Source organism: Oncorhynchus clarkii, unplaced genomic scaffold, assembly GCF_045791955.1.
Source record: "Oncorhynchus clarkii lewisi isolate Uvic-CL-2024 unplaced genomic scaffold, UVic_Ocla_1.0 unplaced_contig_8806_pilon_pilon, whole genome shotgun sequence".
NCBI classification, from domain to species: Eukaryota; Metazoa; Chordata; class Actinopteri; order Salmoniformes; family Salmonidae; genus Oncorhynchus; species Oncorhynchus clarkii.
The window spans coordinates 71,445-95,158 of NW_027261091.1; the positions used below are offsets into that span (position 1 = coordinate 71,445).

The 23,714-nt window shown below is 37.2% G+C and overlaps 7 non-coding genes across 7 annotated transcripts; all 7 read right to left on the bottom strand.

The window, feature by feature from the left end:
* Positions 1 to 844: 844 nt before the first annotated feature.
* On the bottom strand, positions 845 to 916 carry trnat-ugu (transfer RNA threonine (anticodon UGU)). The gene has a single exon. It is a non-coding gene; the product is annotated as a tRNA-Thr (tRNA).
* Positions 917 to 1,458: 542 nt separating this feature from the next.
* trnaa-ugc (transfer RNA alanine (anticodon UGC)) lies at positions 1,459 to 1,530 on the bottom strand. The gene has a single exon. It is a non-coding gene; the product is annotated as a tRNA-Ala (tRNA).
* Positions 1,531 to 7,420: 5,890 nt separating this feature from the next.
* Positions 7,421 to 7,492, bottom strand: trnat-ugu (transfer RNA threonine (anticodon UGU)). The gene has a single exon. It is a non-coding gene; the product is annotated as a tRNA-Thr (tRNA).
* Positions 7,493 to 11,961: 4,469 nt separating this feature from the next.
* On the bottom strand, positions 11,962 to 12,033 carry trnat-ugu (transfer RNA threonine (anticodon UGU)). Its single transcript has one exon. It is a non-coding gene; the product is annotated as a tRNA-Thr (tRNA).
* A 542-nt stretch (positions 12,034 to 12,575) lies between these two features.
* trnaa-ugc (transfer RNA alanine (anticodon UGC)) lies at positions 12,576 to 12,647 on the bottom strand. Its single transcript has one exon. It is a non-coding gene; the product is annotated as a tRNA-Ala (tRNA).
* A 5,891-nt stretch (positions 12,648 to 18,538) lies between these two features.
* On the bottom strand, positions 18,539 to 18,610 carry trnat-ugu (transfer RNA threonine (anticodon UGU)). The gene has a single exon. It is a non-coding gene; the product is annotated as a tRNA-Thr (tRNA).
* A 4,471-nt stretch (positions 18,611 to 23,081) lies between these two features.
* trnat-ugu (transfer RNA threonine (anticodon UGU)) lies at positions 23,082 to 23,153 on the bottom strand. The gene has a single exon. It is a non-coding gene; the product is annotated as a tRNA-Thr (tRNA).
* Between the last annotated feature and the right edge of the window lie 561 nt (positions 23,154 to 23,714).

Genomic DNA, 23,714 nt, shown 5'->3' on the forward strand with positions numbered 1-23,714 from the left:
AAACGGTCCAGAAAGCACTTTTTTAAGGATGTGTGAAGTTTTTTACCAAATTTTGACATTTTTGACTTTTGACTTTTGACTTCCTATGAAATCATATTCCAAATGGAGAAAACATATGCCTTATGCACAAGTAAAAAAAAAAAAAAAAATGATAATAAAGTATGACTAAAGTATGTTGATAAAGTTCTTATACATGTGTAATTGACACAAAAATTGATAGAATTTTGAAAAACGGTCCAGAAAGCACTTTTTTAAGGATGTGTGAAGTTTTTTACCAAATTTTGACATTTTTGACTTTTGACTTTTGACTTCCTATGAAATCATATTGCAAATGGACAAAACATATGCCTTATGCGCATGTAATTAAAAAAATAAAAAATATGATAAAAAAATTGGACAAAAGTATATTCATACAGCTCTTACACATGTGTAATTGACAAAAAAATCGAAAGAATTTCGAAAAAAGGCCCAGAAAGCACTTTTTTAAGGGGTGAAAAGTTTTAGAAAAAAATATCCTTTTTTCAAAATTTTGCTTTTGGATGTTGACTTGGGTTGCATTTCCAATATGAAAAACCCAGATGGAGCGCACTCGCCCCCTGTTGGATTTTTGAAGTGTTACAATTGGCAATTGCCATATACTTTGCACGAATCAACGCCGCTTTGGGTGGTATTGGACATCGTGTATATGGTTTGTCCAATGCCAATATCTTGCCATTCATTTTTGTACAATTCAGGGGGGTATTCCCTTACTATATAATAGCAGGGTTGCCATTTTGAGAAAACTTTTTTTCTTCAAAGTCCTCCAGTGAAAGAACCTTCCCATGGTACCAGCTATCTTTCAGTAAGGCACAGATGGGATTTGAACCCATGATCTTCGGTTTACAAGACCGACGCCTTACCGCTTGACCACCATGCCACTCTATTCTGCAAGATATTTATCAACATTCTGGAAAGTAGTAGTTGTGTAATGTGAATTTGGCACACAAATAACATCTCTGTTTCCTGTGAGAATTTTTACATTCTGAAAAGTAGGAGTTGTGTAATGTGAATTTGGCACACAAATACTCAGTGGAGAACCTTGGGATTGAACCAAGGACCTCATACTAAAATAGCATGCACTCCCCCTCTGAGCTTCGATCCCATTTTATTTGCAGATAAAATGCAATATTAATACAATGTACTTTTTATATACACCACTCCATTGAAGCTACAATGAAATGATAGCAGCAATTCTAAATACAAGCAAGTATGGACAGTCATCTAACCCATGAACTTCAGTTTTTGAAAATGATGCAATTGAAGTTGGCAACCATGCCACTTCTGTTCCATAAATGTACGAACAGGGATTGAACACATGTTCTTCAGATTACAAGAGCAAATTATTTAGCACATCTCTGTTTCCTGCTGAGAATTTCAACATTCTGGAAAGTAGGAGATTGGCCATTGCAAAAATTTTAATGGAGGAGCTGGGGATTGAACCCAGGACCTCATACATGCAAAGCATGCGCTCTACCACTGAGCTACATCCCTTTCTGGAAATCATTTTTTTATTTTATTTTTTTTTTAAATTTCACCTATAATTAACCAGGTAAGCTAGTTGAGAACAAGTTTTCATATTCAACTGCGACCTAGCCAAGATAAAGCAAAGCAGCGCAACACAAACAACAACACAGAGTTACAGATGGAATAAACAAGCGTACAGTCAATAACACAATAGAAGAAAGTCTACTATATACAGTGCGTGCAAATGGAGGTAAGGCAATAAATAGGCCATAGTAGCGAAGTATTTACAATTTAGCAAATTAACACTGGAGTGATAGATGAGCAGATGATGATGTGCAAGTAGAAATACTGGTGTGCAAAGAGCAGAAAGTATATTAAAACAATATGGGGATGAGGTAGGTAGATTGGGTGGGCTATTTACAGATGGGCTTTGTACAGCTGCAGCGATCAGTTAGCTGCTCAGATTGCCGATGTTTAAAGTTAGCAGTGTTGCCAACACCTCAGTAAGGAAAGTAGCTATTGGCTGTCCTAAAAGTCGCTAAAAGTTGCTAAATGATGTCATCACCTAATTTGCATAATTGTCAATGTGCATGTAATTGTGATGGACACTGTAGGAGTGAGGAATAACATTGTGGAAGAGACAAAAGGTGAGTAAAATGAAAATGTCTGCAAGTATTCAGAGGGGTTTGAATACTTGCTAAATACAGCGACTAAGTCGCTAAGTTGGCAACACTGAAAGTTAGTGAGGGAAATATGTCTCCAGCTTCAGCGATTTTTGCAATTCGTTCCAGTCATTGTCAGCAGAGAACTGGAAGGAAAGGAGGCCAAAGGAGGTGTTGGCTTTGGGGATGACCAGTGAGATATACCTGCTGGAGCGCGTGCTACGGGTGGGTGTTGTTATCGTGACCTGTGAGCTGAGATAAGGCGGAGCTTTACCTAGCATAGACTAAAAAGATGACCTGGAACCAGTGGGTCTGGCGACGAATATGTAGCGAGGGCCAGCCGACTAGAGCATACAGGTCGTAGTGGCCTGTATGCTCTAGTCGGCTGGCCCTCGCTACAATTCAATACAAAGCTTCCATAAACGTCGAACAAGGCTTGAACCCAGGATTGAACCCATGTGCTTCAGTTTACAAAAACAGATGACTTAGCACATCTATTTCCTTCTTAAAATGTCAACATTGTGGAAAGTAGAGTTGTGCAAAAGCTAATTTCACAACTAAATATACTCATCAGAGAATTTGGGGATTAACTTCAGAGCGCATGCATTTCAAGTATTAGCTCTACCGTAGAGGCACATCCCCTTACTATATAATAGCAGGGTTGCCATTTTGAGAAAACTTTTTTTTCTTCAAAGTCCTCCAGTGAAAGAACCTTCCCATGGTATCAGCTATCTTTCATGCTCTTCGGTTTACAAGACCGACGCCTTACCGCTTGGCCACCATGCCACTCTATGCTGCAAGATATTTATCAACATTCTGGAAAGTAGTAGTTGTGTAATGTGAATTTGGCACACAAATAACATCTCTGTTTCCTGTGAGAATTTTAACATTCTGAAAAGTAGGAGTTGTGTAATGTGAATTTGGCACACAAATACTCAGTGGAGAACCTTGGGATTGAACCAAGGACCTCATACTAAAATAGCATGCACTCCCCCTCTGAGCTTCGATCCCATTTTATTTGCAGATAAAATGCAATATTAATACAATGTACTTTTTATATACACCACTCCATTGAAGCTACAATGAATTGATAGCAGCAATTCTAAATACAAGCAAGTATGGACAGTCATCTAACCCATGAACTTCAGTTTTTGAAAATGATGCAATTGAAGTTGGCAACCATGCCACTTCTGTTCCATAAATGTACGAACAGGGATTGAACACATGTTCTTCAGATTACAAGAGCAAATTATTTAGCACATCTCTGTTTCCTGCTGAGAATTTCAACATTCTGGAAAGTTGTTGACTTTTGTGCATTTGCAATATGTTTAAACGGAGAGGGACCATCACCAAAATGGCATTCTGAAATCAACACAAAAAATGGCATCACCATAGTCTCCAGACTGTGCTGAGTTCAACGAGCTATCCCGCTTGACCGTAGCTCGCTCGGTCTAAGCGCAACGACCATTAGAAAAGTAGGCCCAAAATGAAGCCTGCCCCACAATGTCATTTGCTTTTGAGTGACAGTGAGAGAACCGTTAGGGTGAGAAGAAAAATTACACCACATGAATGTTCCTAAGGTCCTCCCGATCCGTGCAAGCCTAACCTTGACCGTGTGGCATTAACCCTTAACAGTAAAACAGTGTTTTTTGATCTCACAGATTACAGTGTCATCTCTCCCCATAGGAATACATTGCCTGCACCCCTAATTTCAAACTGAAGTCTATATGGGTTATGAATGCCGTATGAACCTGTCTTCGGTACCAGTCCATCAGGCCACTATGAGGTCTACCTGTGTTGATTCTGAGCTTCCTGGACCAACCGGAAGTGGTTAAAATCACCCTAAAAGTGTTTACCCATACCCTGCCTGCAGTTTGACAGACATAGTGCATTCAACCCTGTGTAAATCAGTCAGTTCTTAACGTAAGGACTTAAAACTCAGGATTCTGTAACAGCATACCCCAATGAGGATATGTGTTGATTTATAGCTTCCTGTGCCAACCGGAAGTGCCATAATTGGTGTCTCAGGGGATGTTTCGAGGGGTTAAAAAAAGTCTGATCTTTCCAAAACTTCATATGTGTGATTAGGCAACCCCCATGTACTGTAAATCAGTCATTTTTCCCCAAAAAAATCAAAGGAAAAAAAAATCACACTAAAACACAACTTGGATGGAGGGACGTATTGGGGTGCGTAGAGACAGACAGTGGCTGCAATAGTTAGCTTTGTTGGAGCTAAAAAAGAACCGTCAGACCTAGAGTTCCGAAACTTTAGAAACCTGTTCTAGACCTCCGGTCGATGGTGCGTGGTGAGTTACGTGGCTCTAGACGGTTCTCGGACCGAGAAACAGCCTCGTACATTTGCAATACCTTCAATTCATTTTGACCATTACGAAAATGACGACGTTTAGAAAAGTCTCAGAGACGCAAGGCTAGGTGCATTGAAACCGGCTCGGCCCATAGAGAGGGACCCCAACGTTTCTGTCCGATAGCTCGTTCAAGGACCCCGTAGCAAAGCATGGAAAAAAGTGGATTTTCAGCACCAATTAGGGTTTTTCTCGGACACCAAATGACCTATCGAGCCGAAACTTGGGATTCGGGGTCGCCTCAGCTAGGCCAACACATAACATAAGAAATGGACCCGCAGCTAGAACGTAACTACGTGTTTTATGTTTTTTTTATGGTTTGAACCGAAGGCGTTGTGAATTTTGGGCCAGCTCTGAAGTATGTAATAGTTGGCTACTAAACGAGTTGGAAAAAGTGGGTTTGGTGTCAGTTTGTATCAGTTTGGTGTCAGAATTATATCTAATTGACTGATGGACTCTTGTCCACTTGACTCTTGTACATTTGCAATATGTTTAAACAGTGAGGTACCATCACCAAAAGCGACATTCTGAAATCTACCCTAACGAGCGATTGAGATGAACCAGAATCACTGCAAAGCCATCCCGAGTTCATCGGGCCAGTCAATTTCACATTCCTGCAGGATTTTTATAGCATGACCAATTCGTGATGGTACCTGCCCATTGAAACATATTGCAAATGCACAGGGACTTTGAAAAAGTAAGGAAACATAAACAAAACAATTTTTTGGGGGGGTTACCAGTTGCACATTTCAGATCACCAGTTGCACATTTCAGATCACCAGTTGCACGGAGGAAAATCGTTACTTTTGACTTTGACTTTTGACTTCCTATGACATCATATTGCAAATGGACAAAACATATGCCTTATGCACAAGTAAAACCAAAAAAAATTATGATAATACAAGTTGACAAAGGTATAGTTTGAGCAAAGTATAGTTTGAATTTTGAGCATGACAAATTTGTGATGGTACCTGCCCATTAAAACATATTGCAAATGCACAGTGACTTTGAAAAAGTAAGGAAACATAAACAAATGGACATAATGAAATCATCATTTTTTTTTCTTCCGGTTACCAGTTGCATGCGCATTTGCAATATGATTCTATAGTGAAAAAACATCACCAAATGGACATGATGAAATCAACACAACGAGTGATGGAAATGAACAACTATCACTGCCCGGCCGTCCCGAGTTCATCAGTTCAGTCAATTTTGGCCCCCAAAAAAATTGACTTTTGACTTCCTATGAAATCATATTGCAAATGGACAAATCATATTCCTTATGCACAAGTAAAAAAAAAAATAATTATGATAATAACATTTTACAGAAGTATATTCATACACTTCTTACACATGATTAATTGTCTTAAAATCGAAACAATTTCGAAAAACGGTCCAGAAAGCACTTTTTTTAGTTTTTAAAGTTTAAAAAAAAAATCTAATTTTTGACTTTTGACATCCTATTAAATCATATTGCAAATGGACAAAACATTTGCCTTATGCACAAGTAAAAAAAAAAAAAATATGATAATAAAAGACGACTAAAATATGTTGATACAGTTCTTATACATGTGTAATTGACACAAAATTCGAAAGAATTTTGAAAAACGGTCCAGAAAGCACTTTTTTAAGGGTGTGTGAAGTTTTTTATAAAATTTTGACATTTTTGACTTTTGACTTCCTATGAAATCATATTCCAAATGGAGAAAACATATGCCTTATGCACAAGTAAAAAAAATAAAAAAAATGATAATAAAGTATGACTAAAGTATGTTGATAAAGTTCTTATACATGTGTAATTGACACAAAAATTGAAAGAATTTTGAAAAACGGTCCAGAAAGCACTTTTTTAAGGATGTGTGAAGTTTTTTACCAAATTTTGACATTTTTGACTTTTGACTTCCTATGAAATCATATTCCAAATGGAGAAAACATATGCCTTATGCACAAGTAAAAAAAAAAAAAAAAATGATAATAAAGTATGACTAAAGTATGTTGATAAAGTTCTTATACATGTGTAATTGACACATAAATTGAAAGAATTTTGAAAAACGGTCCAGAAAGCACTTTTTTAAGGATGTGTGAAGTTTTTTACCAAATTTTGACATTTTTGACTTTTGACTTTTGACTTCCTATGAAATCATATTCCAAATGGAGAAAACATATGCCTTATGCACAAGTAAAAAAAAAAAAAAAATGATAATAAAGTATGACTAAAGTATGTTGATAAAGTTCTTATACATGTGTAATTGACACAAAAATTGATAGAATTTTGAAAAACGGTCCAGAAAGCACTTTTTTAAGGATGTGTGAAGTTTTTTACCAAATTTTGACATTTTTGACTTTTGACTTTTGACTTCCTATGAAATCATATTGCAAATGGACAAAACATATGCCTTATGCGCATGTAATTAAAAAAATAAAAAATATGATAAAAAAATTGGACAAAAGTATATTCATACAGCTCTTACACATGTGTAATTGACAAAAAAATCGAAAGAATTTCGAAAAAAGGCCCAGAAAGCACTTTTTTAAGGGGTGAAAAGTTTTAGAAAAAAATATCCTTTTTTCAAAATTTTGCTTTTGGATGTTGACTTGGGTTGCATTTCCAATATGAAAAACCCAGATGGAGCGCACTCGCCCCCTGTTGGATTTTTGAAGTGTTACAATTGGCAATTGCCATATACTTTGCACGAATCAACGCCGCTTTGGGTGGTATTGGACATTGTGTATATGGTTTGTCCAATGCCAATATCTTGCCATTCATTTTTGTACAATTCAGGGGGGTATTCCCTTACTATATAATAGCAGGGTTGCCATTTTGAGAAAACTTTTTTTCTTCAAAGTCCTCCAGTGAAAGAACCTTCCCATGGTACCAGCTATCTTTCAGTAAGGCACAGATGGGATTTGAACCCATGATCTTCGGTTTACAAGACCGACGCCTTACCGCTTGACCACCATGCCACTCTATTCTGCAAGATATTTATCAACATTCTGGAAAGTAGTAGTTGTGTAATGTGAATTTGGCACACAAATAACATCTCTGTTTCCTGTGAGAATTTTTACATTCTGAAAAGTAGGAGTTGTGTAATGTGAATTTGGCACACAAATACTCAGTGGAGAACCTTGGGATTGAACCAAGGACCTCATACTAAAATAGCATGCACTCCCCCTCTGAGCTTCGATCCCATTTTATTTGCAGATAAAATGCAATATTAATACAATGTACTTTTTATATACACCACTCCATTGAAGCTACAATGAAATGATAGCAGCAATTCTAAATACAAGCAAGTATGGACAGTCATCTAACCCATGAACTTCAGTTTTTGAAAATGATGCAATTGAAGTTGGCAACCATGCCACTTCTGTTCCATAAATGTACGAACAGGGATTGAACACATGTTCTTCAGATTACAAGAGCAAATTATTTAGCACATCTCTGTTTCCTGCTGAGAATTTCAACATTCTGGAAAGTTGTTGACTTTTGTGCATTTGCAATATGTTTAAACGGAGAGGGACCATCACCAAAATGGCATTCTGAAATCAACACAAAAAATGGCATCACCATAGTCTCCAGACTGTGCTGAGTTCAACGAGCTATCCCGCTTGACCGTAGCTCGCTCGGTCTAAGCGCAACGACCATTAGAAAAGTAGGCCCAAAATGAAGCCTGCCCCACAATGTCATTTGCTTTTGAGTGACAGTGAGAGAACCGTTAGGGTGAGAAGAAAAATTACACCACATGAATGTTCCTAAGGTCCTCCCGATCCGTGCAAGCCTAACCTTGACCGTGTGGCATTAACCCTTAACAGTAAAACAGTGTTTTTTGATCTCACAGATTACAGTGTCATCTCTCCCCATAGGAATACATTGCCTGCACCCCTAATTTCAAACTGAAGTCTATATGGGTTATGAATGCCGTATGAACCTGTCTTCGGTACCAGTCCATCAGGCCACTATGAGGTCTACCTGTGTTGATTCTGAGCTTCCTGGACCAACCGGAAGTGGTTAAAATCACCCTAAAAGTGTTTACCCATACCCTGCCTGCAGTTTGACAGACATAGTGCATTCAACCCTGTGTAAATCAGTCAGTTCTTAACATAAGGACTTAAAACTCAGGATTCTGTAACAGCATACCCCAATGAGGATATGTGTTGATTTATAGCTTCCTGTGCCAACCGGAAGTGCCATAATTGGTGTCTCAGGGGATGTTTCGAGGGGTTAAAAAAAGTCTGATCTTTCCAAAACTTCATATGTGTGATTAGGCAACCCCCATGTACTGTAAATCAGTCATTTTTCCCCCAAAAAATCAAAGGAAAAAAAAATCACACTAAAACACAACTTGGATGGAGGGACGTATTGGGGTGCGTAGAGACAGACAGTGGCTGCAATAGTTAGCTTTGTTGGAGCTAAAAAAGAACCGTCAGACCTAGAGTTCCGAAACTTTAGAAACCTGTTCTAGACCTCCGGTCGATGGTGCGTGGTGAGTTACGTGGCTCTAGACGGTTCTCGGACCGAGAAACAGCCTCGTACATTTGCAATACCTTCAATTCATTTTGACCATTACGAAAATGACGACGTTTAGAAAAGTCTCAGAGACGCAAGGCTAGGTGCATTGAAACCGGCTCGGCCCATAGAGAGGGACCCCAACGTTTCTGTCCGATAGCTCGTTCAAGGACCCCGTAGCAAAGCATGGAAAAAAGTGGATTTTCAGCACCAATTAGGGTTTTTCTCGGACACCAAATGACCTATCGAGCCGAAACTTGGGATTCGGGGTCGCCTCAGCTAGGCCAACACATAACATAAGAAATGGACCCGCAGCTAGAACGTAACTACGTGTTTTATGTTTTTTTTATGGTTTGAACCGAAGGCGTTGTGAATTTTGGGCCAGCTCTGAAGTATGTAATAGTTGGCTACTAAACGAGTTGGAAAAAGTGGGTTTGGTGTCAGTTTGTATCAGTTTGGTGTCAGAATTATATCTAATTGACTGATGGACTCTTGTCCACTTGACTCTTGTACATTTGCAATATGTTTAAACAGTGAGGTACCATCACCAAAAGCGACATTCTGAAATCTACCCTAACGAGCGATTGAGATGAACCAGAATCACTGCAAAGCCATCCCGAGTTCATCGGGCCAGTCAATTTCACATTCCTGCAGGATTTTTATAGCATGACCAATTCGTGATGGTACCTGCCCATTGAAACATATTGCAAATGCACAGGGACTTTGAAAAAGTAAGGAAACATAAACAAAACAATTTTTTGGGGGGGTTACCAGTTGCACATTTCAGATCACCAGTTGCACATTTCAGATCACCAGTTGCACGGAGGAAAATCGTTACTTTTGACTTTGACTTTTGACTTCCTATGACATCATATTGCAAATGGACAAAACATATGCCTTATGCACAAGTAAAACCAAAAAAAATTATGATAATACAAGTTGACAAAGGTATAGTTTGAGCAAAGTATAGTTTGAATTTTGAGCATGACAAATTTGTGATGGTACCTGCCCATTAAAACATATTGCAAATGCACAGTGACTTTGAAAAAGTAAGGAAACATAAACAAATGGACATAATGAAATCATCATTTTTTTTTCTTCCGGTTACCAGTTGCATGCGCATTTGCAATATGATTCTATAGTGAAAAAACATCACCAAATGGACATGATGAAATCAACACAACGAGTGATGGAAATGAACAACTATCACTGCCCGGCCGTCCCGAGTTCATCAGTTCAGTCAATTTTGGCCCCCAAAAAAATTGACTTTTGACTTCCTATGAAATCATATTGCAAATGGACAAATCATATTCCTTATGCACAAGTAAAAAAAAAAATAATTATGATAATAACATTTTACAGAAGTATATTCATACACTTCTTACACATGATTAATTGTCTTAAAATCGAAACAATTTCGAAAAACGGTCCAGAAAGCACTTTTTTTAGTTTTTAAAGTTTAAAAAAAAAATCTAATTTTTGACTTTTGACATCCTATTAAATCATATTGCAAATGGACAAAACATTTGCCTTATGCACAAGTAAAAAAAAAAAAAATATGATAATAAAAGACGACTAAAATATGTTGATACAGTTCTTATACATGTGTAATTGACACAAAATTCGAAAGAATTTTGAAAAACGGTCCAGAAAGCACTTTTTTAAGGGTGTGTGAAGTTTTTTATAAAATTTTGACATTTTTGACTTTTGACTTCCTATGAAATCATATTCCAAATGGAGAAAACATATGCCTTATGCACAAGTAAAAAAAATAAAAAAAATGATAACAAAGTATGACTAAAGTATGTTGATAAAGTTCTTATACATGTGTAATTGACACAAAAATTGAAAGAATTTTGAAAAACGGTCCAGAAAGCACTTTTTTAAGGATGTGTGAAGTTTTTTACCAAATTTTGACATTTTTGACTTTTGACTTCCTATGAAATCATATTCCAAATGGAGAAAACATATGCCTTATGCACAAGTAAAAAAAAAAAAAAAAAATGATAATAAAGTATGACTAAAGTATGTTGATAAAGTTCTTATACATGTGTAATTGACACATAAATTGAAAGAATTTTGAAAAACGGTCCAGAAAGCACTTTTTTAAGGATGTGTGAAGTTTTTTACCAAATTTTGACATTTTTGACTTTTGACTTTTGACTTCCTATGAAATCATATTCCAAATGGAGAAAACATATGCCTTATGCACAAGTAAAAAAAAAAAAAAATGATAATAAAGTATGACTAAAGTATGTTGATAAAGTTCTTATACATGTGTAATTGACACAAAAATTGATAGAATTTTGAAAAACGGTCCAGAAAGCACTTTTTTAAGGATGTGTGAAGTTTTTTACCAAATTTTGACATTTTTGACTTTTGACTTTTGACTTCCTATGAAATCATATTGCAAATGGACAAAACATATGCCTTATGCGCATGTAATTAAAAAAATAAAAAATATGATAAAAAAATTGGACAAAAGTATATTCATACAGCTCTTACACATGTGTAATTGACAAAAAAATCGAAAGAATTTCGAAAAAAGGCCCAGAAAGCACTTTTTTAAGGGGTGAAAAGTTTTAGAAAAAAATATCCTTTTTTCAAAATTTTGCTTTTGGATGTTGACTTGGGTTGCATTTCCAATATGAAAAACCCAGATGGAGCGCACTCGCCCCCTGTTGGATTTTTGAAGTGTTACAATTGGCAATTGCCATATACTTTGCACGAATCAACGCCGCTTTGGGTGGTATTGGACATCGTGTATATGGTTTGTCCAATGCCAATATCTTGCCATTCATTTTTGTACAATTCAGGGGGGTATTCCCTTACTATATAATAGCAGGGTTGCCATTTTGAGAAAACTTTTTTTCTTCAAAGTCCTCCAGTGAAAGAACCTTCCCATGGTACCAGCTATCTTTCAGTAAGGCACAGATGGGATTTGAACCCATGATCTTCGGTTTACAAGACCGACGCCTTACCGCTTGACCACCATGCCACTCTATTCTGCAAGATATTTATCAACATTCTGGAAAGTAGTAGTTGTGTAATGTGAATTTGGCACACAAATAACATCTCTGTTTCCTGTGAGAATTTTTACATTCTGAAAAGTAGGAGTTGTGTAATGTGAATTTGGCACACAAATACTCAGTGGAGAACCTTGGGATTGAACCAAGGACCTCATACTAAAATAGCATGCACTCCCCCTCTGAGCTTCGATCCCATTTTATTTGCAGATAAAATGCAATATTAATACAATGTACTTTTTATATACACCACTCCATTGAAGCTACAATGAAATGATAGCAGCAATTCTAAATACAAGCAAGTATGGACAGTCATCTAACCCATGAACTTCAGTTTTTGAAAATGATGCAATTGAAGTTGGCAACCATGCCACTTCTGTTCCATAAATGTACGAACAGGGATTGAACACATGTTCTTCAGATTACAAGAGCAAATTATTTAGCACATCTCTGTTTCCTGCTGAGAATTTCAACATTCTGGAAAGTAGGAGATTGGCCATTGCAAAAATTTTAATGGAGGAGCTGGGGATTGAACCCAGGACCTCATACATGCAAAGCATGCGCTCTACCACTGAGCTACATCCCTTTCTGGAAATCATTTTTTTATTTTATTTTTTTTTTAAATTTCACCTATAATTAACCAGGTAAGCTAGTTGAGAACAAGTTTTCATATTCAACTGCGACCTAGCCAAGATAAAGCAAAGCAGCGCAACACAAACAACAACACAGAGTTACAGATGGAATAAACAAGCGTACAGTCAATAACACAATAGAAGAAAGTCTACTATATACAGTGCGTGCAAATGGAGGTAAGGCAATAAATAGGCCATAGTAGCGAAGTATTTACAATTTAGCAAATTAACACTGGAGTGATAGATGAGCAGATGATGATGTGCAAGTAGAAATACTGGTGTGCAAAGAGCAGAAAGTATATTAAAACAATATGGGGATGAGGTAGGTAGATTGGGTGGGCTATTTACAGATGGGCTTTGTACAGCTGCAGCGATCAGTTAGCTGCTCAGATTGCCGATGTTTAAAGTTAGCAGTGTTGCCAACACCTCAGTAAGGAAAGTAGCTATTGGCTGTCCTAAAAGTCGCTAAAAGTTGCTAAATGATGTCATCACCTAATTTGCATAATTGTCAATGTGCATGTAATTGTGATGGACACTGTAGGAGTGAGGAATAACATTGTGGAAGAGACAAAAGGTGAGTAAAATGAAAATGTCTGCAAGTATTCAGAGGGGTTTGAATACTTGCTAAATACAGCGACTAAGTCGCTAAGTTGGCAACACTGAAAGTTAGTGAGGGAAATATGTCTCCAGCTTCAGCGATTTTTGCAATTCGTTCCAGTCATTGTCAGCAGAGAACTGGAAGGAAAGGAGGCCAAAGGAGGTGTTGGCTTTGGGGATGACCAGTGAGATATACCTGCTGGAGCGCGTGCTACGGGTGGGTGTTGTTATCGTGACCTGTGAGCTGAGATAAGGCGGAGCTTTACCTAGCATAGACTAAAAAGATGACCTGGAACCAGTGGGTCTGGCGACGAATATGTAGCGAGGGCCAGCCGACTAGAGCATACAGGTCGTAGTGGCCTGTATGCTCTAGTCGGCTGGCCCTCGCTACAATTCAATACAAAGCTTCCATAAACGTCGAACAAGGCTTGAACCCAGGATTGAACCCATGTGCTTCAGTTTACAAAAACAGATGACTTAGCACATCTATTTCCTTCTTAAAATGTCAACATTGTGGAAAGTAGAGTTGTGCAAAAGCTAATTTCACAACTAAATATACTCATCAGAGAATTTGGGGATTAACTTCAGAGCGCATGCATTTCAAGTATTAGCTCTACCGTAGAGGCACATCCCCTTACTATATAATAGCAGGGTTGCCATTTTGAGAAAACTTTTTTTTCTTCAAAGTCCTCCAGTGAAAGAACCTTCCCATGGTATCAGCTATCTTTCATGCTCTTCGGTTTACAAGACCGACGCCTTACCGCTTGGCCACCATGCCACTCTATGCTGCAAGATATTTATCAACATTCTGGAAAGTAGTAGTTGTGTAATGTGAATTTGGCACACAAATAACATCTCTGTTTCCTGTGAGAATTTTAACATTCTGAAAAGTAGGAGTTGTGTAATGTGAATTTGGCACACAAATACTCAGTGGAGAACCTTGGGATTGAACCAAGGACCTCATACTAAAATAGCATGCACTCCCCCTCTGAGCTTCGATCCCATTTTATTTGCAGATAAAATGCAATATTAATACAATGTACTTTTTATATACACCACTCCATTGAAGCTACAATGAATTGATAGCAGCAATTCTAAATACAAGCAAGTATGGACAGTCATCTAACCCATGAACTTCAGTTTTTGAAAATGATGCAATTGAAGTTGGCAACCATGCCACTTCTGTTCCATAAATGTACGAACAGGGATTGAACACATGTTCTTCAGATTACAAGAGCAAATTATTTAGCACATCTCTGTTTCCTGCTGAGAATTTCAACATTCTGGAAAGTTGTTGACTTTTGTGCATTTGCAATATGTTTAAACGGAGAGGGACCATCACCAAAATGGCATTCTGAAATCAACACAAAAAATGGCATCACCATAGTCTCCAGACTGTGCTGAGTTCAACGAGCTATCCCGCTTGACCGTAGCTCGCTCGGTCTAAGCGCAACGACCATTAGAAAAGTAGGCCCAAAATGAAGCCTGCCCCACAATGTCATTTGCTTTTGAGTGACAGTGAGAGAACCGTTAGGGTGAGAAGAAAAATTACACCACATGAATGTTCCTAAGGTCCTCCCGATCCGTGCAAGCCTAACCTTGACCGTGTGGCATTAACCCTTAACAGTAAAACAGTGTTTTTTGATCTCACAGATTACAGTGTCATCTCTCCCCATAGGAATACATTGCCTGCACCCCTAATTTCAAACTGAAGTCTATATGGGTTATGAATGCCGTATGAACCTGTCTTCGGTACCAGTCCATCAGGCCACTATGAGGTCTACCTGTGTTGATTCTGAGCTTCCTGGACCAACCGGAAGTGGTTAAAATCACCCTAAAAGTGTTTACCCATACCCTGCCTGCAGTTTGACAGACATAGTGCATTCAACCCTGTGTAAATCAGTCAGTTCTTAACGTAAGGACTTAAAACTCAGGATTCTGTAACAGCATACCCCAATGAGGATATGTGTTGATTTATAGCTTCCTGTGCCAACCGGAAGTGCCATAATTGGTGTCTCAGGGGATGTTTCGAGGGGTTAAAAAAAGTCTGATCTTTCCAAAACTTCATATGTGTGATTAGGCAACCCCCATGTACTGTAAATCAGTCATTTTTCCCCAAAAAAATCAAAGGAAAAAAAAATCACACTAAAACACAACTTGGATGGAGGGACGTATTGGGGTGCGTAGAGACAGACAGTGGCTGCAATAGTTAGCTTTGTTGGAGCTAAAAAAGAACCGTCAGACCTAGAGTTCCGAAACTTTAGAAACCTGTTCTAGACCTCCGGTCGATGGTGCGTGGTGAGTTACGTGGCTCTAGACGGTTCTCGGACCGAGAAACAGCCTCGTACATTTGCAATACCTTCAATTCATTTTGACCATTACGAAAATGACGACGTTTAGAAAAGTCTCAGAGACGCAAGGCTAGGTGCATTGAAACCGGCTCGGCCCATAGAGAGGGACCCCAACGTTTCTGTCCGATAGCTCGTTCAAGGACCCCGTAGCAAAGCATGGAAAAAAGTGGATTTTCAGCACCAATTAGGGTTTTTCTCGGACACCAAATGACCTATCGAGCCGAAACTTGGGATTCGGGGTCGCCTCAGCTAGGCCAACACATAACATAAGAAATGGACCCGCAGCTAGAACGTAACTACGTGTTTTATGTTTTTTTTATGGTTTGAACCGAAGGCGTTGTGAATTTTGGGCCAGCTCTGAAGTATGTAATAGTTGGCTACTAAACGAGTTGGAAAAAGTGGGTTTGGTGTCAGTTTGTATCAGTTTGGTGTCAGAATTATATCTAATTGACTGATGGACTCTTGTCCACTTGACTCTTGTACATTTGCAATATGTTTAAACAGTGAGGTACCATCACCAAAAGCGACATTCTGAAATCTACCCTAACGAGCGATTGAGATGAACCAGAATCACTGCAAAGCCATCCCGAGTTCATCGGGCCAGTCAATTTCACATTCCTGCAGGATTTTTATAGCATGACCAATTCGTGATGGTACCTGCCCATTGAAACATATTGCAAATGCACAGGGACTTTGAAAAAGTAAGGAAACATAAACAAAACAATTTTTTGGGGGGGTTACCAGTTGCACATTTCAGATCACCAGTTGCACATTTCAGATCACCAGTTGCACGGAGGAAAATCGTTACTTTTGACTTTGACTTTTGACTTCCTATGACATCATATTGCAAATGGACAAAACATATGCCTTATGCACAAGTAAAACCAAAAAAAATTATGATAATACAAGTTGACAAAGGTATAGTTTGAGCAAAGTATAGTTTGAATTTTGAGCATGACAAATTTGTGATGGTACCTGCCCATTAAAACATATTGCAAATGCACAGTGACTTTGAAAAAGTAAGGAAACATAAACAAATGGACATAATGAAATCATCATTTTTTTTTCTTCCGGTTACCAGTTGCATGCGCATTTGCAATATGATTCTATAGTGAAAAAACATCACCAAATGGACATGATGAAATCAACACAACGAGTGATGGAAATGAACAACTATCACTGCCCGGCCGTCCCGAGTTCATCAGTTCAGTCAATTTTGGCCCCCAAAAAAATTGACTTTTGACTTCCTATGAAATCATATTGCAAATGGACAAATCATATTCCTTATGCACAAGTAAAAAAAAAAATAATTATGATAATAACATTTTACAGAAGTATATTCATACACTTCTTACACATGATTAATTGTCTTAAAATCGAAACAATTTCGAAAAACGGTCCAGAAAGCACTTTTTTTAGTTTTTAAAGTTTAAAAAAAAAATCTAATTTTTGACTTTTGACATCCTATTAAATCATATTGCAAATGGACAAAACATTTGCCTTATGCACAAGTAAAAAAAAAAAAAATATGATAATAAAAGACGACTAAAATATGTTGATACAGTTCTTATACATGTGTAATTGACACAAAATTCGAAAGAATTTTGAAAAACGGTCCAGAAAGCACTTTTTTAAGGGTGTGTGAAGTTTTTTATAAAATTTTGACATTTTTGACTTTTGACTTCCTATGAAATCATATTCCAAATGGAGAAAACATATGCCTTATGCACAAGTAAAAAAAATAAAAAAAATGATAATAAAGTATGACTAAAGTATGTTGATAAAGTTCTTATACATGTGTAATTGACACAAAAATTGAAAGAATTTTGAAAAACGGTCCAGAAAGCACTTTTTTAAGGATGTGTGAAGTTTTTTACCAAATTTTGACATTTTTGACTTTTGACTTCCTATGAAATCATATTCCAAATGGAGAAAACATATGCCTTATGCACAAGTAAAAAAAAAAAAAAAAATGATAATAAAGTATGACTAAAGTATGTTGATAAAGTTCTTATACATGTGTAATTGACACATAAATTGAAAGAATTTTGAAAAACGGTCCAGAAAGCACTTTTTTAAGGATGTGTGAAGTTTTTTACCAAATTTTGACATTTTTGACTTTTGACTTTTGACTTCCTATGAAATCATATTCCAAATGGAGAAAACATATGCCTTATGCACAAGTAAAAAAAAAAAAAAAAATGATAATAAAGTATGACTAAAGTATGTTGATAAAGTTCTTATACATGTGTAATTGACACAAAAATTGATAGAATTTTGAAAAACGGTCCAGAAAGCACTTTTTTAAGGATGTGTGAAGTTTTTTACCAAATTTTGACATTTTTGACTTTTGACTTTTGACTTCCTATGAAATCATATTGCAAATGGACAAAACATATGCCTTATGCGCATGTAATTAAAAAAATAAAAAATATGATAAAAAAATTGGACAAAAGTATATTCATACAGCTCTTACACATGTGTAATTGACAAAAAAATCGAAAGAATTTCGAAAAAAGGCCCAGAAAGCACTTTTTTAAGGGGTGAAAAGTTTTAGAAAAAAATATCCTTTTTTCAAAATTTTGCTTTTGGATGTTGACTTGGGTTGCATTTCCAATATGAAAAACCCAGATGGAGCGCACTCGCCCCCTGTTGGATTTTTGAAGTGTTACAATTGGCAATTGCCATATACTTTGCACGAATCAACGCCGCTTTGGGTGGTATTGGACATTGTGTATATGGTTTGTCCAATGCCAATATCTTGCCATTCATTTTTGTACAATTCAGGGGGGTATTCCCTTACTATATAATAGCAGGGTTGCCATTTTGAGAAAACTTTTTTTCTTCAAAGTCCTCCAGTGAAAGAACCTTCCCATGGTACCAGCTATCTTTCAGTAAGGCACAGATGGGATTTGAACCCATGATCTTCGGTTTACAAGACCGACGCCTTACCGCTTGACCACCATGCCACTCTATTCTGCAAGATATTTATCAACATTCTGGAAAGTAGTAGTTGTGTAATGTGAATTTGGCACACAAATAACATCTCTGTTTCCTGTGAGAATTTTTACATTCTGAAAAGTAGGAGTTGTGTAATGTGAATTTGGCACACAAATACTCAGTGGAGAACCTTGGGATTGAACCAAGGACCTCATACTAAAATAGCATGCACTCCCCCTCTGAGCTTCGATCCCATTTTATTTGCAGATAAAATGCAATATTAATACAATGTACTTTTTATATACACCACTCCATTGAAGCTACAATGAAATGATAGCAGCAATTCTAAATACAAGCAAGTATGGACAGTCATCTAACCCATGAACTTCAGTTTTTGAAAATGATGCAATTGAAGTTGGCAACCATGCCACTTCTGTTCCATAAATGTACGAACAGGGATTGAACACATGTTCTTCAGATTACAAGAGCAAATTATTTAGCACATCTCTGTTTCCTGCTGAGAATTTCAACATTCTGGAAAGTTGTTGACTTTTGTGCATTTGCAATATGTTTAAACGGAGAGGGACCATCACCAAAATGGCATTCTGAAATCAACACAAAAAATGGCATCACCATAGTCTCCAGACTGTGCTGAGTTCAACGAGCTATCCCGCTTGACCGTAGCTCGCTCGGTCTAAGCGCAACGACCATTAGAAAAGTAGGCCCAAAATGAAGCCTGCCCCACAATGTCATTTGCTTTTGAGTGACAGTGAGAGAACCGTTAGGGTGAGAAGAAAAATTACACCACATGAATGTTCCTAAGGTCCTCCCGATCCGTGCAAGCCTAACCTTGACCGTGTGGCATTAACCCTTAACAGTAAAACAGTGTTTTTTGATCTCACAGATTACAGTGTCATCTCTCCCCATAGGAATACATTGCCTGCACCCCTAATTTCAAACTGAAGTCTATATGGGTTATGAATGCCGTATGAACCTGTCTTCGGTACCAGTCCATCAGGCCACTATGAGGTCTACCTGTGTTGATTCTGAGCTTCCTGGACCAACCGGAAGTGGTTAAAATCACCCTAAAAGTGTTTACCCATACCCTGCCTGCAGTTTGACAGACATAGTGCATTCAACCCTGTGTAAATCAGTCAGTTCTTAACGTAAGGACTTAAAACTCAGGATTCTGTAACAGCATACCCCAATGAGGATATGTGTTGATTTATAGCTTCCTGTGCCAACCGGAAGTGCCATAATTGGTGTCTCAGGGGATGTTTCGAGGGGTTAAAAAAAGTCTGATCTTTCCAAAACTTCATATGTGTGATTAGGCAACCCCCATGTACTGTAAATCAGTCATTTTTCCCCCAAAAAATCAAAGGAAAAAAAAATCACACTAAAACACAACTTGGATGGAGGGACGTATTGGGGTGCGTAGAGACAGACAGTGGCTGCAATAGTTAGCTTTGTTGGAGCTAAAAAAGAACCGTCAGACCTAGAGTTCCGAAACTTTAGAAACCTGTTCTAGACCTCCGGTCGATGGTGCGTGGTGAGTTACGTGGCTCTAGACGGTTCTCGGACCGAGAAACAGCCTCGTACATTTGCAATACCTTCAATTCATTTTGACCATTACGAAAATGACGACGTTTAGAAAAGTCTCAGAGACGCAAGGCTAGGTGCATTGAAACCGGCTCGGCCCATAGAGAGGGACCCCAACGTTTCTGTCCGATAGCTCGTTCAAGGACCCCGTAGCAAAGCATGGAAAAAAGTGGATTTTCAGCACCAATTAGGGTTTTTCTCGGACACCAAATGACCTATCGAGCCGAAACTTGGGATTCGGGGTCGCCTCAGCTAGGCCAACACATAACATAAGAAATGGACCCGCAGCTAGAACGTAACTACGTGTTTTATGTTTTTTTTATGGTTTGAACCGAAGGCGTTGTGAATTTTGGGCCAGCTCTGAAGTATGTAATAGTTGGCTACTAAACGAGTTGGAAAAAGTGGGTTTGGTGTCAGTTTGTATCAGTTTGGTGTCAGAATTATATCTAATTGACTGATGGACTCTTGTCCACTTGACTCTTGTACATTTGCAATATGTTTAAACAGTGAGGTACCATCACCAAAAGCGACATTCTGAAATCTACCCTAACGAGCGATTGAGATGAACCAGAATCACTGCAAAGCCATCCCGAGTTCATCGGGCCAGTCAATTTCACATTCCTGCAGGATTTTTATAGCATGACCAATTCGTGATGGTACCTGCCCATTGAAACATATTGCAAATGCACAGGGACTTTGAAAAAGTAAGGAAACATAAACAAAACAATTTTTGGGGGGGGTTACCAGTTGCACATTTCAGATCACCAGTTGCACATTTCAGATCACCAGTTGCACGGAGGAAAATCGTTACTTTTGACTTTAACTTTTGACTTCCTATGACATCATATTGCAAATGGACAAAACATATGCCTTATGCACAAGTAAAACAAAAAAAAATTATGATAATACAAGTTGACAAAGGTATAGTTTGAGCAAAGTATAGTTTGAATTTTGAGCAAGACAAATTTGTGATGGTACCTGCCCATTAAAACATATTGCAAATGCACAGTGACTTTGAAAAAGTAAGGAAACATAAACAAATGGACATAATGAAATCATCATTTTTTTTTCTTCCGGTTACCAGTTGCATGCGCATTTGCAATATGATTCTATAGTGAAAAAACATCACCAAATGGACATGATGAAATCAACACAACGAGTGATGGAAATGAACAACTATCACTGCCCGGCCGTCCCGAGTTCATCAGTTCAGTCAATTTTGGCCCCCAAAAAAATTGACTTTTGACTTCCTATGAAATCATATTGCAAATGGACAAATCATATTCCTTATGCACAAGTAAAAAAAAAAATAATTATGATAATAACATTTTACAGAAGTATATTCATACACTTCTTACACATGATTAATTGTCTTAAAATCAAAACAATTTCGAAAAACGGTCCAGAAAGCACTTTTTTTAGTTTTTAAAGTTTAAAAAAAAAATCTAATTTTTGACTTTTGACATCCTATTAAATCATATTGCAAATGGACAAAACATTTGCCTTATGCACAAGTAAAAAAAAAAAAAATATGATAATAAAAGACGACTAAAATATGTTGATACAGTTCTTATACATGTGTAATTGACACAAAATTCGAAAGAATTTTGAAAAACGGTCCAGAAAGCACTTTTTTAAGGGTGTGTGAAGTTTTTTATAAAATTTTGACATTTTTGACTTTTGACTTCCTATGAAATCATATTCCAAATGGAGAAAACATATGCCTTATGCACAAGTAAAAAAAATAAAAAAAATGATAATAAAGTATGACTAAAGTATGTTGATAAAGTTCTTATACATGTGTAATTGACACAAAAATTGAAAGAATTTTGAAAAACGGTCCAGAAAGCACTTTTTTAAGGATGTGTGAAGTTTTTTACCAAATTTTGACATTTTTGACTTTTGACTTCCTATGAAATCATATTCCAAATGGAGAAAACATATGCCTTATGCACAAGTAAAAAAAAAAAAAAAAATGATAATAAAGTATGACTAAAGTATGTTGATAAAGTTCTTATACATGTGTAATTGACACATAAATTGAAAGAATTTTGAAAAACGGTCCAGAAAGCACTTTTTTAAGGATGTGTGAAGTTTTTTACCAAATTTTGACATTTTTGACTTTTGACTTTTGACTTCCTATGAAATCATATTCCAAATGGAGAAAACATATGCCTTATGCACAAGTAAAAAAAAAAAAAAAAAATGATAATAAAGTATGACTAAAGTATGTTGATAAAGTTCTTATACATGTGTAATTGACACAAAAATTGATAGAATTTTGAAAAACGGTCCAGAAAGCACTTTTTTAAGGATGTGTGAAGTTTTTTACCAAATTTTGACATTTTTGACTTTTGACTTTTGACTTCCTATGAAATCATATTGCAAATGGACAAAACATATGCCTTATGCGCATGTAATTAAAAAAATAAAAAATATGATAAAAAAATTGGACAAAAGTATATTCATACAGCTCTTACACATGTGTAATTGACAAAAAAATCGAAAGAATTTCGAAAAAAGGCCCAGAAAGCACTTTTTTAAGGGGTGAAAAGTTTTAGAAAAAAATATCCTTTTTTCAAAATTTTGCTTTTGGATGTTGACTTGGGTTGCATTTCCAATATGAAAAACCCAGATGGAGCGCACTCGCCCCCTGTTGGATTTTTGAAGTGTTACAATTGGCAATTGCCATATACTTTGCACGAATCAACGCCGCTTTGGGTGGTATTGGACATTGTGTATATGGTTTGTCCAATGCCAATATCTTGCCATTCATTTTTGTACAATTCAGGGGGGTATTCCCTTACTATATAATAGCAGGGTTGCCATTTTGAGAAAACTTTTTTTCTTCAAAGTCCTCCAGTGAAAGAACCTTCCCATGGTACCAGCTATCTTTCAGTAAGGCACAGATGGGATTTGAACCCATGATCTTCGGTTTACAAGACCGACGCCTTACCGCTTGACCACCATGCCACTCTATTCTGCAAGATATTTATCAACATTCTGGAAAGTAGTAGTTGTGTAATGTGAATTTGGCACACAAATAACATCTCTGTTTCCTGTGAGAATTTTTACATTCTGAAAAGTAGGAGTTGTGTAATGTGAATTTGGCACACAAATACTCAGTGGAGAACCTTGGGATTGAACCAAGGACCTCATACTAAAATAGCATGCACTCCCCCTCTGAGCTTCGATCCCATTTTATTTGCAGATAAAATGCAATATTAATACAATGTACTTTTTATATACACCACTCCATTGAAGCTACAATGAAATGATAGCAGCAATTCTAAATACAAGCAAGTATGGACAGTCATCTAACCCATGAACTTCAGTTTTTGAAAATGATGCAATTGAAGTTGGCAACCATGCCACTTCTGTTCCATAAATGTACGAACAGGGATTGAACACATGTTCTTCAGATTACAAGAGCAAATTATTTAGCACATCTCTGTTTCCTGCTGAGAATTTCAACATTCTGGAAAGTTGTTGACTTTTGTGCATTTGCAATATGTTTAAACGGAGAGGGACCAT